The 18553-nt window shown below is 42.8% G+C and overlaps 1 protein-coding gene across 1 annotated transcript in view; it reads left to right on the forward strand.

Annotated features, from left to right (window-relative positions):
• Nucleotides 1-9984: 9984 nt before the first annotated feature.
• The window catches only part of AFF1 (ALF transcription elongation factor 1), a 211885-nt gene continuing 203316 nt past the window's right edge, over nt 9985-18553 (forward strand). Inside the window, exon 1 of the mRNA XM_019668071.1 lies at nt 9985-10212. The gene's annotated coding sequence lies outside the window, so the exon portion shown is untranslated. The remainder of the gene's footprint in view (nt 10213-18553) is intronic.

The raw sequence follows: 18553 nt of genomic DNA on the forward strand, positions 1-18553 counted from the left end.
ACTGGTGTTCTTATGATAAGAGGGAAATTTGGACACGATACACAGGGAAAATGCCACGTAATGACAGAGGCAGAGATTGGAGTGATAAATCTACAAGTCAAGAAACACTAGGATTGCCAGCAGCCACCAGAAGCTAGGACTCAGAAATCATTCTCCCCCAGGGCTTTCACAGAGCGCATGCCCTGCTAACACTTTGATTTTGGTCTTCTAGCCTCCAGAGCTATCAGACAATAAACTGTTGTTCGAAGCCACCTGGCTTGTGGTAACTAGGAAACTAATATATCGGCTTTGTGAGAAGACAGGTGTATGTACCTACACTAATTCATGTGTGGTTGCTAACAATGTGGTTGGATGGTTAGGGAAGGAAGCAGATTGAAAGATTAGTGACAAAGGAGTACGGAGAAGAGGAATGTCGATGGTCTTTTCAGAAAGGACACAAACTGCAAAGATATTTGTGTCTATGTGAATGCTCACCAGGGGAGGTTCCCTGCAGAGGAGGCTCTTATTAATCAAGTGGACAAAATGGCATGTTCTGTGGATGGCAAACAACCTCTCTCCCAGACACTGAGGATTGTATGTGCTTACTCAGTGGGCTTTGAATAAAATGGTCATGGCAGGGATGGAGGCTAGCCATGGACTCCACAACATGGACTTCCCCTTCCCAAGGCTAAGCTGGCCGATGCTATTGCTGAGCCCCTTATCTGCCCAACAGCAGAGACCAGCACTGTCCCTTGATAAGGCACCATTGCCCAGGGTGATCAGCAGCCACCTGGTAGCACATTGATTACACTGGAACTCTTCCATCGCTGAGAAGGTAGAAAATCTTCCTTTTTAGAATAGACATATTCTGTGTGTAGAAGCCTTCCCTGCACATAATAGTTTTGCCAGGACCTCCATCAGTAGGCTCACAGAATGCCTGTTCCACCATCATGGCATTCCACATAGCCCTGCTTCTATCAAGAGATTCATTTCATAGCAAGAGACATGCAGCAGTGAACTTACCCCTATAGAGTTAACTGGTCTTACATACCCCATCATCTAGAAGTGGCTACTCTAACTTAGAGGTGGAATTGCTTACTGAAAACTCAGTTATGGTGTCAGATGTGACACAGCACCTTTACAGACCAGGTTCTGTCTTGCAACCAGAGATGATTATTACAGGGCTATGTCCTCCACAGCCAGAACCCAAGGATTCAGGAAGCAAGGGATATAAGTGGGAGTGGCTCCTCTCACTCTTATATCAAATACCCACTCGTAAGATTTTTGTTTCCCGTCCTGGCAACTCTGAGGTTTGCTGCTTTAAAGATAGATCTTTGTTCCCGAGGAAGGTATGCTTCCACCAAGGGACACAACAACATATGCATGAAATTGGAAGATGAGGCTGACCTGGCCTTCTGGGCTTCTTAAGTCACAAACCAACAAGCAGTAAAAAGGGTTTCTCTACTACTGGAGTGCTTGATCCCAACGACCGAGAGGGAACTTAGGCTGCAGCTCACCCATGAGTACAAACAAGACTATGTCTGGGCCCCAGGACACTTCCTGTGGCATCTCTTAATACTTCCATGCCCAATAATAAGTGTTGGGGGGGTGGAAACAGTAACCAAAAAAGAGGCAGGAATATCGAGGACTCAGATGCTTCAAGAATGAAGGTGTTGGGGCCGGCCAAGTGGCTCAGTTGGTTAAGAGTTTGCTCAAGAGTGCTAGCTCTGAGAAATAGCATTGCCGGTTCGATTCCTGGCCTGAGCTGAGCTGCCTCTGAGCTGCCAACAGGTGGCAGGATGACTCAGCTAAAAAAAAATAATAATAATTAGAATGAAGGTATTGGTCACTCCACTAGGAAACTGACTCACTGAGGTTCTAGCTGAGAGCAAAACAAACATGGAAGAGGTAATAGACAAATAGGGTCGTAAGTATCAACTGTGTCCTCCTGACCCGTTACAAAAACAAGGACTGGTGTAGTTTTACATATTTTCTCATTGCTTGTTGTGTTTATGTGTTTACTTGTAAATATTAACCATTTCCTTTTTCCCATTTCTATTTCATATACAAGTCATGGGAGGTTAACTTTACAATTTAGTCTTTACTCTTTAAGTAATACAATAATAGAATTGTTGCTGAATTTGACAAGCAATTAATATAGCTAGTGTTAAAGTATAATTTTTAAATTTTTAAAATTGTAGTAAAATGCATAACACATTTACCATTTTAACCATTTTCAAGTGTATAGTTCAGTAGCATTAAGTACATTCACATTGTTGTGCAACCATCGCCACCATCCAACTCCAGAACTTTTTCAACTTCTCACACTGACACTCCATTCCCGTTTAATAATAACTCCCCATGTCCTCCTCCCCCCAGGCCCTGACAACTACCATTCTACTTTCTGTCTCTATGAATTTGGCTTATTTAAGATATATACATTTTTTAAAGTCAAGATCATTACTCGCAAACAAATATAAAATGAATATGTGTCAGAGATTTTATTTATCTCATTAATTAATGAGGAAACCAGTAAGATATTACAACTAGATCAAAGGAAAAGTCAAATGACTACACATATATAGGCAACAAGGAATGCTAGAATGAATTCACAAAAAGACACAAAATGGTCTAACCACATGGAAATAATCAATTGTATTCTACTGGACACCTTTCACTTCCATTACTATGGACCAAATTAATTTATATTATTATTAGTTTTCTACAACTTACAGAGTTATAAAATAGCCCAAAAACAATGAAAGGAAGAGATAACCAAGAATTGTGCTTGAGGCAGAATATTCAATAATCATACACAAAGAACATGGATGAATATTGACATTATAGCACTTAGTGGGGGGAAAAAATCAGTGTGGACTGTGACAGTAATCAATTTATTATTTGTCCGCTGCAAAGCCACCTGGAACTGGACCCTGTGAATAATTCTAGTTTGCCAACTGCTACAATGTTAGGCCTTATCAGCAGAGGGCATTGGAGGAACACTGCAAGGCATAGCAGTGGAGTTGGCTTCCCTTTCTAGATCTTCCTGTTTCTGTTATGCCATCTATGGAGACCCAGTGGTATCCCCTGTCCAGCCAATTTCACCACCACCCTAGTGGATGGCTTCCAGATAATCAATGCTAGCCAGTAAGCTGCACCCTAGGTCTAGGTTGCAACACTCCAGTGATCTTCTGTCATCTGGTGGGTTGTAGCCTCCCTCACTCAAAGGAGGTCTGACTCAGCCATGGGGGTGAGGCCTGTTCCAAGTTTGCCCTCCCTTGGATATTCTCCTTCAACTTTAGAGGCAGTAGTGCTGCTTATACTTGCTATTCTGTAGGGTTATCTTTTGCCCCTCTTAATAGTTATCAACCTTTTATTAAAAGCTCATAACTCTTATGTTAAGTTTTCCCTGATAAATTATTGGTGTAGTTTCTGTGTCCTGATTGATACAACCATAGCCTTATTTATTTTCTCCCAATTTTTTCTTAAACTTGTCACATCCATATTATTATCCTAGGATTTTAGTTCTGTACTGTAACGGGTATATTTTCTCTATCTCTTTTCTTTGGTCCTAGTTGCTTTTTCTTTTTTAAGGCTATGACAAACTTAAATATATGATACCCTTACTTCTGATCTCTTAAAGCACATCTGGATTTTTAGTTTTTCTTGTCATTTTTGTATTTCATCAGACCCACAATACCCTAACTGTGGGCTATCAGGCACGTTGCTCAGTCTTTCTGAGTTTCAGTTTCTTCATCTGTAAAACATGGTGATTCAGTGAGGATCCAGTTAGGAAAATAACACTCATACCAGGTAGTTTAATAGAGAGAATTTAATAAGGGAACTAGTTAAAAAGTTCATACTGAAGAGCTGGAAGACCAAATAGGGGAAGGTGAGGCTACCCAGGGATTAACCAACTGTAGGGAGAAACAGCTACCCCCTAGGCTGGGACTAAGGAGGGACATAGTGTTACCACAGCCCAAGAGGCAGAACCACTCGTCAGGATCTGTGGGAGTTAGGGCTGGGAAGCAGGTGCAGTCACTGGGTCAGAGCCATTGCCTGGAGCAGAGAGAGAAGAGAAACACCCTGGTGTCTCTTCTCTTCTGCTGTCCAGTCTCCTCCCAGTGCCATCCATTGGCCAAACCTAGCCAGAAGCCAGTTTCCCAGCCAAGAACGCCTGGGGAAGGTGTTGGCAAGACTTAACTCTTTCTGATTCATGGCAGAGTACTGGGAGAGCAGGGACTCAATTTGAGGCAAACAAGCAACTAACCACCACATAAGCAAAACAAAAGGAGTGACAGACTCTCTCTGTTGGGGTTGCTGGGAACACCTCAGTTGAGATTACACACTGGGCTACCACGTACGTAGTATGCAGTCAGGAAATGGTGTTATTTTTTTCTTATCTTTTCTTACATTTCTATCTTCATCTTTAGTATTATTCCCCTGTTTTCAGACATATTGAAGTATTTCTAGTTTCTAAAATTCACTATGAACACTATCACTTTGGGATGGTGCATGTTGAACTCCCTCTGTGCACACAGCATTGCATCCCCAACCACACACATTGCCCCCCAACTCTTTACGATTCATCTTAGGTTCTACTTCTGGCTGGATACCTTCCCCGAGTCCATCAATGTTTGTTAGATGCCCCATCTATGCTCTGATAGCATCCTATGCATGCCTGTATCATAGAACTAAGCTGACTGTAAGACAACGATCTGTTTGTTATTTTATCTCTCTGTATTAGCTTTCTATTGCTGCGTAACAAATTTCCACAAACCTAGCGATCTAAAACAGCACCCATTTATGACCTCCGTCTCTGTAAGTCAGAAGGCCAGCACACTTTACCTGGGTCCTCTGCTCAATATCTCACTAGGCTGAAATCAAGGTCTTTGCCAGCCATATCCTCATCTGGAGGCTTGACTAGGGAATGACCCATTTCTAAGTTCCCTTTGCTGAATTCATTTCCTTGCAGTTGTATGACTGAGGTTCCTATTTTTTTAGTGGCTAATGGCCGAAGACCACTGTCAGCTCCTACAGGCTACTGTCAGGTCCTTGTTATATGGCCCTCTCCACGATGTGGTGCTACTTCAAGGCCGATAGGAGAGCATCAGCTGTAGCTTCAGATCTCTCTGACTTCCACCTTCTTTGGCCCCTAGATCCTTTTTTTAAAAAGTGTTCTCATGGGCCGGCCAAGTGGCGCAATGGTTAAGAACTGGCTTGGGACGCCAGAGGACCCCGGTTCGGATCCCACATATGAGGGCCAGTGACACTGCCCTCTACAGCTAAGATGCTGAACAACAGCTCAACCTGGAGCTGGGCTGCCGTGAGTCGCCGGCGACGGCGTAGGCTGCAGCCCCTGTGGCAGTGGGTTGCCATGGGCTACTGTATGTAGCCAGCAGCCAGCGTGAGCGGCCAGCAGCCGCAGTGAGTGGCCATCCAGAAGCCAGCGATTGATCTGCCTCGCCCGGGAAGAGCACAATGATGGTGCCAATGTGGGCCAGTGAAGCAACGGCCTCCACAACTAGACTGAAGAACAAAACGACAGCAACTTTTCTGTTCCCCTTCCCCCAATTCCCCAACACTGTTCCCATCCCCCCAATTCCCCAATAAAAATCTTTAAAAAAAAAAGTGTTCTCCTGATTAGATGAGGCTCACCCATATTTAAGGAGAGGTAATTAAATAGCAAATACACACGAGGAGTGGGCATCTTGGAGGCCTTCTAGATGCCATGGACAAAGCCAGTCTCTTATTTGTCTTTATATCCTCAGAATTGAACAGAAATAGTATCGGACACTTGGTAGTTATTCAGTGAAAAAAATGAAGAAATAAAATAAACAAAAAAAGGGGGTGGGGGGAAGGGAACTTGTAGGAGAGGGAGATATTTAAAAGGAAAGTTAATATGACTTGGTAGGTAGTGGACATTTAAGCCTGAATCCTGGGTCTGTAATGGTACCATTAACAAAAGTTGGAAACCCAATGGAAGGCATTTGGTTGGGTGGGGTGTTGAAGAATGGGTAGACAGAGTGAAAAACTATGAGTTTCATACTAGTTATGTTGTTTGTTTTGCTTATGGGAGAACCATGTGGAAATTTCTTGCAGACAAATGAGGATAATAGTCTAAAACTCAGGAGAGAGAGATGGGTTGAAGTGAATCATAGTGCTGAGTTTTTGAAGTTGTGCTGTGGTCTTCAGGGTGCTCTTTTCCCCAGTCCTGTTCCCATAACTTGGCTCTTGTATTCTGGTTCTGCCTGTTATGTCTTTCCCTTTTCCACTTCCCACCTATTTAGTTTTCCCATAACCACTCAGCTTTCGTTATCCTTTTCCTATTTAACCTTCCAAGGGTAACTATCAAAATGAAAATCCATTGTCAATTCCTTTGGGTCTGCCGATGTGGATGTGACTGCAATAGACATTAGTTGGGATACTTATCTAATTCTGAGTCTAGTGGTAAGAACATGACCTTGAGCCATGGAAGAGCTGAGTTCAAATACTGCTTCCACTATATACTTGCTGTATAATGATGATCCACATGAATGATCTCTCTGAGCTTATTCCTTCTTTGACACATGAACTATAAACACACACATTTTCAACATGATTCAATAAAATTATGTGTGTGAAATATCTGGTAAATTGTAGAAATTAAGTTAAATCCCTACTTTTTAAAGAGAAAAAATGTGGATGTTTGCTTATATTCTGTTGCTCCAGATGCATTGGGGTTTTCCAAATTACTATTGTAAATATGGAAGCAATTTAACAATACTATCACATGACTAAAAAACATTCATAATCCCCACTGGGATTGGGAAGCAGTGTGTAGTAGCAATGAGTAAAAACGCACACACAATATGAAACTCGTACTTATTAGAAAAATGATTGTTGGGTCACTAGGAACCATGTTGTCTGCAAAGTGTTCATGATAAAATAAAGACAGTAACTTTAATTTTAATCAGTGTGCACCTAGATCTTCTTACAGCCAAAGACAGCAGGTTTATTTTGCATAGCTGCCTCCCAGGTACAGAGGCAAAGCTAGGAATTTCTGTATCTGCCTACAATCTATGCTAGCTCTCAGCACAGTTTCTGCTGTGGCCTTGGGGATTAGGACTGCAGCCTGGCTGTCTCCTATTCATTTTCTTACATGGCAGTCACGGTAGTCTTTCTAAAATGCAACCTGAGCAAATCAATCTACCCACTGCACTTAGCATGAAAGGAAAACTCCTTAGGTTGGCATGCAGGGCCCTTCGCCATCAGTTTCCGGTTGACCTTTCCTGTTTTATCACTGTCCCTCATAATCTTTGCCCCCCAGGTCTCCTCCCCCTCTTTGTTTGTGTTCCTTTTTTGGGAACTGGCTCTTCCTCCACTTCCCTTTACCTAGTTTAGGCTAATCTTTCCTCCTCCGTCTTCATGGTCACCCTCTCCTCAATTATACCTCCTTCCCCCAAACTTGGGTTAGTTGTTTTCCTCAGTTAAGATTTATTTACACTGTGAAGAAATTGATGCCCTTTGAAATATAAACGCAGTCTTTTTGGAAACTGCTGGTTTAAAATGCTTGGGTGTTGCTGACTGTAGAGTTTAGAAGGACTTCAGATGGGCCAAGCAAACAGCTGCACGGCTGTGATGCCAGCACATTCCCCACCAGTCTCAATCTTAATGCATTCCTGCCCCCCTGGTACAGGTGCTCTGAGAATATAGCCCATGAGCCTCTATTGAGACCCAGGGGGTTAACTTGTTTGTCTTTAAATTTTAAGTAAAATTATGGCTGAAATTGTAAAGGTAACATCCCAGGAGTCTTCACATGAAGAGGCAGCTAAAAACATTATTGTATAAAAAAGGGAAAAAACTTTTTTCAGTTCTGTTTAAAAAAAGATCCCTGATGTCAGAGACCTAGTTCACCTTAGCAGAAACATGAGCAGAAATATATGTGACTAGGCTGTCAAGATTAAGAAAGTGCTAGAATTGCACTGAGTGAGCTGAAAATGTAATTAAAGAATTCCTATAATGAAGAAGAGAGCAGAAAGTGTATCCGAAAAGTTGAACATCTGCATCTCTATTGCATAATTACTTTCGTTTGTCATAATTTAAAAAAATTAGATGTAGTAAAATTACTACTTAAAATAGCCTGCTTATTAACCACGTATAGAATGTGATCTGGAGAAAAGGCAGAAAGACTGCCTAAAAACTCACTGAAGTGACTATCCTCTTTTTCTTTATTTATTATGAGAAAATTATTTTGATTTAAGTGTTTTTAAATAACCTACCACCTTTCTGGAAATTAATCAATAGAAGTGTGCACTGGAATTGTTTATTTGTCCACTTGTTTCTGTTAGGCACTGGAATCTCATGAAAATAGGAGCTATTGATATATCTTTCTCACTGTTGTGGTCCCTCACCCAGCACACTGCCTTAAGAATATTCATATAAATGGAATGAACTACTTACTCTCTGAACCAAAGCTGCACAATCTTCAACAACAACCAAAAATTTGCAGAACTACATCCCTCAGCTTCAAAAGCAGGAAAATAAACTGATCAGACGTCCATTGTCAACATCATTTACTAAGTTGACTACAATTTGAAGGTATGAAGAAGTATTATGGGATGATAAAAAGGAAAAAGCTTTAAATAGGGACAATAAAAAAAACTTCACATGATAAAATATTACTATGCTTATATATACACGTATTTTACAGTGAAATATATTAGTTCTATAACAAAAAGGTTAAAATATTTGTTAGGATTAGAATTTGAGTAGATCTCAGTATCTACTAGAAACCTTTAAGAAGTGCACCCTCATCTGTCAGAAGTGACTCTTGTGCCACCCTGCTCAGGGGTGACCTCTAAAGCTTTCATGAGAGGCACACCTGATTTAGCTGTTAAAGTAAATCAAATCCGTATCACCATGAGAGCCTGGGGAGTAGGGAGAATATTACATTTTAGAAAACAATCCATTGGAAATTACGTCAAGTAGCCAAGAGTTTAACTTGGAAATAAAAATATCCATAGATTAGGTTTTCAGCAAACACTGAACATGTGGACAATGAAGGAGCCAGAAGGGGCCAAGCAACAACAACGACAAAGAGGGCAAGGAAAGGGGGCATTTTAATACATTATATTCTTTACTTTTACATTGTTACATTATAGTAAGGTGATTTTCTTCAAATAATTTCACCCATTTCAAACCATTAAGCTATTGGGGGGAGAAACCCATGTGGGCCATTTGATGTAACCTTTCTGCATCTCTTTCAGGGAGGAAGGTGACATGACAAAAAGAAGACAGCTCAATACTTCCCCTGGTACGTTCATAGAATGGGGCTGGGTAGCAACTTAACTAGACATTAGCTGTCCCTTCTCCCTTTGATGGTGTTTGCCAAAGCCCCTACATCCATTAGAACTTCCTAGGATCGGGCTGGTAAAGAGTAAAAACCCGGAGGCTGAATTCGAGACTTGGTTTCTCATGCCACTTTGTAGCGTGTGACATTGGACACAATACTTATTTTCAGCTCTTTGGTTTCAGTATTTGGGGAATGGCAACAATAATTTATATGCCATAAGGTTGTTGTGAAGATGAGACAGGCCTGTATGTGAGAAGCCCTTTAAAAACTGTAAAATGCTTCCCAGATGTTAGTTATTACTTCCTTTAAAGGGCACAGATTCTGTTTCAATTGTATAGAGATTGCAAAAAAGGCTCCTTGACATTTTTATTCAGAACTTGACCCTGAGCTTAATCTCACTGTAAAGCGAAGGGGTTTTTGTGCCCCACACCAGCCCGGGGCAGGGTGACCGACGCTGCGGGTGCTGTCACTGCTGTATTCATCCAGAGCTGCTACTCCCCCTCCATCCTCCCAACGGTCTCCAGCGGAGGGCCGCTGTGTTCCTCACCATTTTGGTGGCGCCAGCTAGAGGGCGTGGGCAGGGCGGAGAGGGGGAGGGCGGGGCGGGGCGTGGTCTCCCGCGGAGGGCGGGGCCTAGCCACCCGGGCGTTCTGGGGCGACAGGCGCTCGGAGCTTGCGAACCCGGAGTGGACGAGTGCGCACTCGGCCGCAGCTTGCGCGCGTCACGGTCACCGCTGCATTCTCGCCTCCGGAGTGCGTGAGCCGCCGCTGAGCCCCGGGAGGACGCGCTGCCCTACGCTCTCCGCACGCGCGCCCCTTTCCCACCGCAACAGGTCAGGGGAGGGCGGAGGCGGTGAGGGAGCAAGGCCCCCAAGCCTGGCGGACCCAGGGTCTGGAAGGTAAGCGGAGCCCTGCACCCTCCCGGGTGGGTGTCAGCCTGGCCCCGAACCACCGCCGCTGATTTCTGGGAAGCGCAGGCTCTCCCCCGCCTCGCTGCCGGATTCCCAGCACGCTGACTCAAGTCGCTGGCCTTCCCACTTTTCCGGTGGGAACCTTCAGGGAGAGCGGGCGTAGACAACGCGGAGCTGGCTAGCACCGCCCTTACTTGCAAATACGCAGCAGGTATCGTCTAGAAAAACCCGGGAGGGGATCACAAGAAGAAACCCATCCTTCTCCCCCACCCCTACCCCCAAAACCAGACATCTGCCAGAGCGCCCCGCGTTTTGAGGAAAGATGTTCCGTTGTTTGAACCTGGTCCCAGGGTTGCGTAATAGAAGAGTCCCAGAAGTTTTTCGGGGGGGTGAAAGCGGGGCTTTTCTGTTCTCCGTCCCGAGCCCCCCTCTTCCCGGCATTGTCACTCCTCCCCCTTGCGTCTAGTACAGAGCGATTAGTGGTTCCAATCCCAGCTAATTGTGATTGAGAGGGAGGCGCTTGTGGTGGTCCGCAGCCTCTTGAGAGGGAGGGGAAAAGTTGGAGGTACCTCTGAGACTTGCTCCTGGGGCTCAGGGAGGCGGTGTCTGCAGAGCGTGGGACTGGTTAATTTCAATTGGTTAATTTTCTCCTTGGTGTCTGATCCTCTGTGACTGCCGCATGAGAGCCCTCCAACCTTGCGAGCGCCGGGGTGGGCAAATTAAAAGGGACAGGAATTGGAGGATCGTATGAATCATACGGTACCATAATGTAATGGTAGTTAATGAAGCTACAGAGGCCCTCGAGGGTCCCGATACATTCTTTTCTACTCAGTTTGTCTTCTAGGAGTTTCCACACCCGCATATTGTTATGCAAATTGTCCCAGGAAGATGGTGACAATCTTGGAGGTGGAGATGTCTGAAAATTCTAGGAGCCTGGCTCTCTTGGGGTAGAGGGTACTTGCAGGCAATGTTTTATATTTTAAAGGTGAAATGGGGTCATTTTAACCATATTGGGTGCACGCTGGAGGCGGGATGTGGGGGATATGATATTCCGTCAAGAAACCAGACAGATTTTAAACCTTCAAGGCGAACCGGTAAATGAAGGCGAAGACAGGGTTCCCTGGGACAGTTGTAGAGTGAGAAGAGCTCAATAATTGAGGCACAGAAACGTCAGGTGAGGGAGTGGCCTGAAAGATGTAGGGATTTTCCTTGTGCAAGATTATTTCAGAGCAAGATCCTGCAGAGCCGTGGAAGGCAGGCGGCAGTGGGATGGAGGTGGGATACCTCTCACAGACCCACGTGGTGTCAGCCTCCAGGAGGGGATAGAAAGCACGGAAAAGAAAGACCACAGGAGTCTAGTTCTGTGGACAGGCTTAAGACTACCTAAGCATGGCCCTGTTTCAATGTTTACTTCCTCTGTCTAATGTATTTCCTTAGCTTGCCTTTCATCTTTAGTGGAAAGGATTCCTTGAGTAGATATTCCGGAAATAAATTCGCAGGAGAGTTGAAAATTCTGGATGGTGTGTGTGCTTTAATTTAAAGGTGATGTCTCTTCCCAGTGTAAGAAAGTATTTTAGTTGAAGATAAGCATGCAGAAAAGGAATGGCGAGAACTAAAGCATAAATGACCCAAAAGAATGAAGGGAGAGTAGGAGAGAAAGCAAGAGAATAGGTAACTAGTACTTAAAACTAGGAAAGTCAGTTAGAATTCAGCTAATTTAGGGAAGAGGGAATCAAGGAAAGGATTTGGGACAGACTTGGTCACTTTAAGACAGAGGTGTTGAAGGTGGGATACAAGGCGTTGGAAAAAAAATGAGTTTAGATATTGGGGACTTCCCTCTCCCCTTTCTTTTCTTTTTCTAAATATAACTTACAGGGATTATGAGGCTGGGGATGTGGTACTTGCAGGTATATTACCGTGAATTCTTTGCGTTCCGCTTGCGGGAAGTAAATGAACCATTACACATCAGAGTTAATATGTGTGTTTCATTTACTGGAGCAATTGAATTTCTGTAGTGTCTTTGGCATTTGTTGTTTGCTCACAAACTCTTCAACTTTGTAAAAATACAGTTTCAAAGAATCACAATGTGTTAAATTAGAATTCAAGGATCATTCAGAGACAGGATTTATGGGAAGAATGAAGCCCAGGTGACTGTAAACATTGCTTTCTCCTACCAGATGCAGAATAGCATGCATTGTTTGCCACCAGAAGTCACTGTTTCACTGGGGTTATAAGACAGCAAGTAGTTAGACTACGTTAAACTGGCTGTCTTCTGTTTCCAATCTGCTTTAACTGAATTTTTTAAGGAGTTGGTTGAACCAACTGTTACTTTTTTTAATTGATTTTTTTTTAGCTACTTGCTTAATTGGGTTTTGAATTATATCTGGAAAAGTGCTGTTCAATTAAGATACCTATACGTATATGAGTTGCATCTTTATTAGGAACCTATGCAAATCACTGGCCATGTGATCAGTTGAAATTATATTGCCTTGGGAGCTGAAAAGATGGGTAAAAACATTAAGCTTAGAAAAGGCAAACTGTTTTCAATAGTTTTAAAGAAATAAGTGAAAGAAGTTTCATGCTCAACTCTAATTGGTGCTCAAAACAAATTTGCGTAATCCTTTCTGAAGTTAGTTACCGGTTCCAAATCTTGAGATGGATTTATGTTTTCACATTTTAAAAGGTAGAGCTAAATTACATATAAATATTTCAATCATTGTAAGGCATACACAGGGGACAATATACCCTGCCGATGTCTCTTAAGGTATGGCAACATAGCTGGGATATTATCCTGACGATTAAAGCCCTATACCGAAAACTGTCTTTCAATTTGAATTCATTTGCTATCTTATCATAGATATATCTGTTGAAGCTAAAAGCCCAAAGTTCCCCTATTTCAAGACTAGACCGTTAACTAATTTTTCAGGAGTTGAGAAAGTATGTTGGAGAGGATACAAATTAAGGAACTGCATTTACCACACATATACAAAGTTTTGTAAATTATATTTCCCTCATTAAATGATAAATTCAACAATAGTTTCTGTTCCCAAATGATATTTAATCAGCGTGGTTTTCTAGCAATTTCTCTTTTACACAACAGTTGTAGTTTATTTAATATTTGTTTAATTAAATCTCAGATTTCATTAAAATAGATTATATAAACCCTATAATCCATTTATTAAAAGTCTACCACAGTGCAGAAATAAATGTGTAACATGTAGTTATTTGTCGGTGCACTTTCTTTATTCTTGACTGTTTATATGTGTACAACAGTTGTTGTAGTCTTGAAAGCATGGGGCCCTAGGGCTGGCTGAGTGGCGTGTTGGTTAAGAGCTGGTTTAGGACGCCAGCTCTGAGCAGCAGGGCCTCGGTTGGGATCCCATATTAGGGCCAATGACGCTGCACCCTCTATAGCTAAGATGGTGAACAACAGCTCAACCTGGAGCTGGGCTGCTGAGAGTCGTTGGCTGAGACGTCATAGGCTACAGTGAGGCTGCAGTGGGCTGCCATAAGCTACCGTGAGTGACTGGCAGCCAGTGTGAGTGGCTGATAGCCGTGTGAGCTGCCATGAGCTGCCTTGAGTGGCCGTCCAGTGGCCAGCAACCAATCTGCCTCACCCGGGAAGAGCGCAATGATCATACCAACATGGGCCAGTGAAGCGACGTCCTCCACAACTAGACTGAAGAACAAAAGGACAGCAACTTGTCTGTTCCCCTTCCCCAATTCCCCAATAAAATCTTTTAAAATAAAAAAAAAGCATGAGGCCCTAAAGCCACCCATCCAGGTTGCTAATAGCAGTTTCTGCCTTAGGCCTTAGGACAGAACTCCTTCACTGGAGTTCTCCAGGGGAAGAAAATCAGCTGATTTTCCTAAATTATCTGGCCCATTTTAAACATGACTAAGGATTTCTTGTTAGAGTGACTTTTTCCTATTAAAAGACTGCGATGATTGTGACAAGTGGAGCCCAGAGGAATCAATTATATCATTCATACCTCATATTCATTCCTAATACCTCCTAAGTAGTGAGCATCTTCTGTGTGTCAGACAGTGCTCTATAAGCGCTGGAGAAACTGATAGCGCCGTGATCAAGACAGAGAAGGAGCCCATGTAGGGGGAGTTTACATTCATGTAGCACAAAAGCTGTTTGTTTACCAGTGGCTTACATATGACATATCATTTGAGCCTAATTGTAACTCTGAAGTTGGAGTTCATTTTCCATTTTAAAATCAGGAAATTGAGTTGAAGAAGTGACTTGACTGACTCAAAGCCTGGTGCCCTTTCTACTATGGTACACTGTGTTGGCTGGGTTGATATGTGGTTTCCTGTTTTTCAAGAATTACAGCTTGACTCCAAAATATAAATAGTGTTTCTCCTTGGCTAAGTAATTCTTTCTGATCATTATGGGAATGAAAAGGCAGGTATTTTCATTTAGCATTCTGGACATATATTTGTGACTCCAAAGGAAAATATTCAAACCTATGAAACAGACACATGGTGTTTATTTATACCAGATAAAGACCCTTACCTTCCTAAAAATTAAATGCAAGAGCTTATGAATCATCTCCCTTAGTGCTTGGAATCTGCTATTCAAGTTATGAAATTCAGTTCACAGTCCTATATAAATCAGGATATACCCATACCATTCCCTTCAATCTGGTAGGTTTGGTGAATATTTGCAGTATAGCACTGGTTCTCAAGCTTATAATTAGCATCAGAATCTCCTGGAAGGCTTGTTAAAACACAGATGTGTCTCTCTACCCCTCCCCCCACCTAAGTTTCTGATTCAGTACATCTGGGGTAATGCCCAAGAATTTGCATTTGTAACATCCGCAGGTGATGTTGATGGTGCTAGTACTGGAACTACACTTTGAGAACTACTGCAATAGAGCAGAGAATTTAAAAACATGGTTTCTGAGCTGGAGAGCTTGGGCTTGAATCTTGGATATGCCACCTACTATCTGTCAGAGCTTAGGCAAATAACTTGTTAAGAACTGTGAAGGCTCTGAGAATTTACCCTACTTTGAGGCTAACCAAGTTAACCTGCCACAGTTTTATGGACTCCTGGGAATGAGTTTATTACTCATTGTAATAGCTGTAGCCAGAGTATCAAGATTTTTTTACACTGGTCCCCTCAGCCTCTGTTTCCAAATGGACATGTGAAAAGAGCCAGGTGACACCTGAAAACTGGGGGTTGCATTACAGGAAAGGAATCCCAAGTTTAGGGAACCCCAGTCTTTTATAATGGGCGGTAAGCATGCTTGCCCTTTCTTTGTTCCAAGGGACACATTATCTTTATACTAGATGGTAAACATGCCGCTCTTTGCTCTAGAGCAGTGGTTCTCAGCCTGTGGGTCGCGACCCCTTTGGGGGTCGAATGACCCTTTCACAGGGGTCGCCTAAGATCATCGGAAAACAAAAAGACACTTACATTACGATTCGTAACAGTAGCAAAATTACAGTTATAGAGTAGCAATGAAAATAATTTTATGGTTAAGGTCACCACAACATGAGAAACTGTATTAAGGGGTCGCGGCATTAGGAAGGTTGAGAACCGCTGCTCTAGAAGGAGATGCTGTCTCTTTTCCGAGGCTGTTCTCTATACAGGCCTCCTTAAAGATCGTCTGGAACAACAGCACTTGGTGCTTCTGCTCGTACAATGTGCAGAAATGCCGTAGACCCTTGGAGATTGGCTCCCAGCACTCTTCCATTCCCTTACAAAATGGGGTTAACAATATAGTAATGTCTCCCTTATTGGGTAGTTGGGTAGATTAAAGGTGCTAAGATTGGTAAGTACTCGGAGCAGATCACAAATGCTACATAAATATTTCCTATTATTACTCCTGAAGGAAAAATTATGGTGTTTTTTTTTAGTGGTAGGTATTGCCTTACATGATGAAATAATTGATTTACTGAGTATCCCTAACTTTGAGTTTGTTCCAAGAAACTTCTTTAATGGGTCGACATTCTTAATTGGAGATAATGCATCATATGTTATTTTACCACCCCATGGGGAATGAGGCAGAAACATTTACTACTAATATTCATGTGCTTGCCCATGTTTCTCCACTTCCACATGGTTACCCAGAATTATGTGACTACTTCTGTCCAGTGGGCTGCCTGTGGGAGTAATGCGTGTATCTGGATGGAGGCATTTAAGTGCCTCTTAGGAGTCCCTCCAACTCCGTCTTCTTACAGTAACCCCTGGATCCTCATCTTGAGATAGTGGAATTTCCAACAGCTTCGGTTTCTCAAAGGAGAAAAGCTCCTTACCCTCCTCCCTACCCCAACACACCAATATGAGATGGACATATTGAAGAATGAGCCTGAAATAATTCTCTGTTCTGTCAAGCTACTGAGATTTGGGGGATAATTTGCTACTATACCATAACCTAGGCCAGGGGCCAGCAAACTGCAGCTCGCGAGCCACATGAGGCACTTTGGGTATGTACATGTGTGCATTTTTCTTATTTTAATAAATATATAATTAATACTATTACTTGTTATAACATGACTTTACATTTTCCTTATTTGTAAAAATATATTGATGGCTCTCAAATAATTTTTGAATTGTTGTGAGGGGCAGGATTGGCTCTTCCGTCTCAAAAGTTTGCCGGCCCCTGACCTAGGTATGCTCACTATCTTCCAGGGCCCATAACACCTGCCTACTATGAGAAAGTTGACAGTCAGTTATTTTAAAATATAGACACTGGGGGCCATATTTGTAAAGCTAGACACGGAGCTTGCATTCAGATGAGGAAATATAACATTTGTCTATTTGTTTAGCATCAGTGAATTTCAGGTGGTAGTTAAGTACTATGAAAAGATGTGTGGCCAACACTTATTTTCCCACCCAATGCCCAATTCCATTTTGTTGTTGTTGTTGCTATGGGAACCTTAATTGTGTGTAGCACTGCACTGTACCCAGCCTCAGGTAATAGATCATGTTTGTTCTCAGCCAGCGATGACAATTTGTATCCTGATTTATCTGCCTCCCCTGCAGCTCGAGGCCGTATGACCTAGTTCCATTTTTTTTTTTTTAATAGCCAAGGTTTGGGGAAAGGATTTTCCTTTTCTGACACAAGGAGGCATAGCCACACCATCTTCTTCTCATCTTCTACCTGCCTGGAATGTAGATAAGATGTCGGGTTAGGGCAGCCACCTTTTTGTACCAAGAGATGACGGGTGTAAAGACAGCATGCTGAATATGGCAGAGCAGAAAGAGACAGAGTCCCTGACATCCTGCTAAAACTATACCCATACCTACTGTCTTCTAGACTTAATATAGGAGAAATGTGAACCTCTATTAATCAAGCAATTGTTACTTACAGCAAGATACATTCCTAACCTGTGTAGAGTATAAGGGAATCGAGAGGGGTTTGGTTGGAGGGGGTGCTTGAGGAATGAACAGTGCTATGTTAGCTATTGTAATCAGGGAAGGCCTCTTTGAGAAAATATGATTGAGCTGAGACCCAAAGGAGGAGAGGGAGCCAACAAGATGTGGGGCGTGCCCTTGAGTTTGGGGGTAGTTCCAGAGCCGCCTTGAACAAAGATTTGAAGTGCAGAAGAGATAGTTGAGGACATTGTGTTTCATGATGGCTTCCTAAGCTGGTGGGCTCCCTATGGCATTGGAAAGCTAAAGGAACTGTAGGTGACCTGGGCAGTTTGGGGCCCCTGGGAAATTATGATCTACTTGGGGTAGAGTTCTGGAGAATTCTGATGAAAACAGTGTATGACCCATGACTCACCCATGACACATTGCCTGTTACCAAGAGACTTATTCCTGGAGGGTATGTGTGGGGAAGGGGAAGGGAAGTAACTCTGGCCAGGACCTACTGACAAGTCCAGGCATCCTCTGGCCTCCAAATGGAGTTATTTTCCTCACATTCTCCTTTGGAAACTGGGTCATGGTCATGGGACTTTGCTCTGTTCGTGCATTTGAGAAGCTTCGCTAATGTATGGAGTCTCCTCCCGAGCATATGCTTTGGTTGGAAGAAAAATAACTAGAACAACAACTATTGCCATTTATTGAGTGCTTACCATTGTGCTAGAAATATCACTTTTTATTTAACCCTACAATGACCCCACGAAGCCCTGTATTACTGATGAGAACGCTGAGACCTGAGAGAACAGTGATTGTCTTGTGATCGTATTGGTAGTAGGTTGCAAAGCACACCTTTTAACCAGCATATCATAAAGACTCCTGAGAGGAAGTTTCCTTAAATGTGCTATGTTTTGGAAGCACTGAATGACCAAAACGGCATAATTAAAAATACCTTGGATCATATTTTAAACTCCTCCTTCCCCCTTTTCCTCCCTTGTAATTATATAT

This window comes from Hipposideros armiger, unplaced genomic scaffold, assembly GCF_001890085.2.
Source record: "Hipposideros armiger isolate ML-2016 unplaced genomic scaffold, ASM189008v1 scaffold_515, whole genome shotgun sequence".
Classification (NCBI taxonomy): Eukaryota; Metazoa; Chordata; class Mammalia; order Chiroptera; family Hipposideridae; genus Hipposideros; species Hipposideros armiger.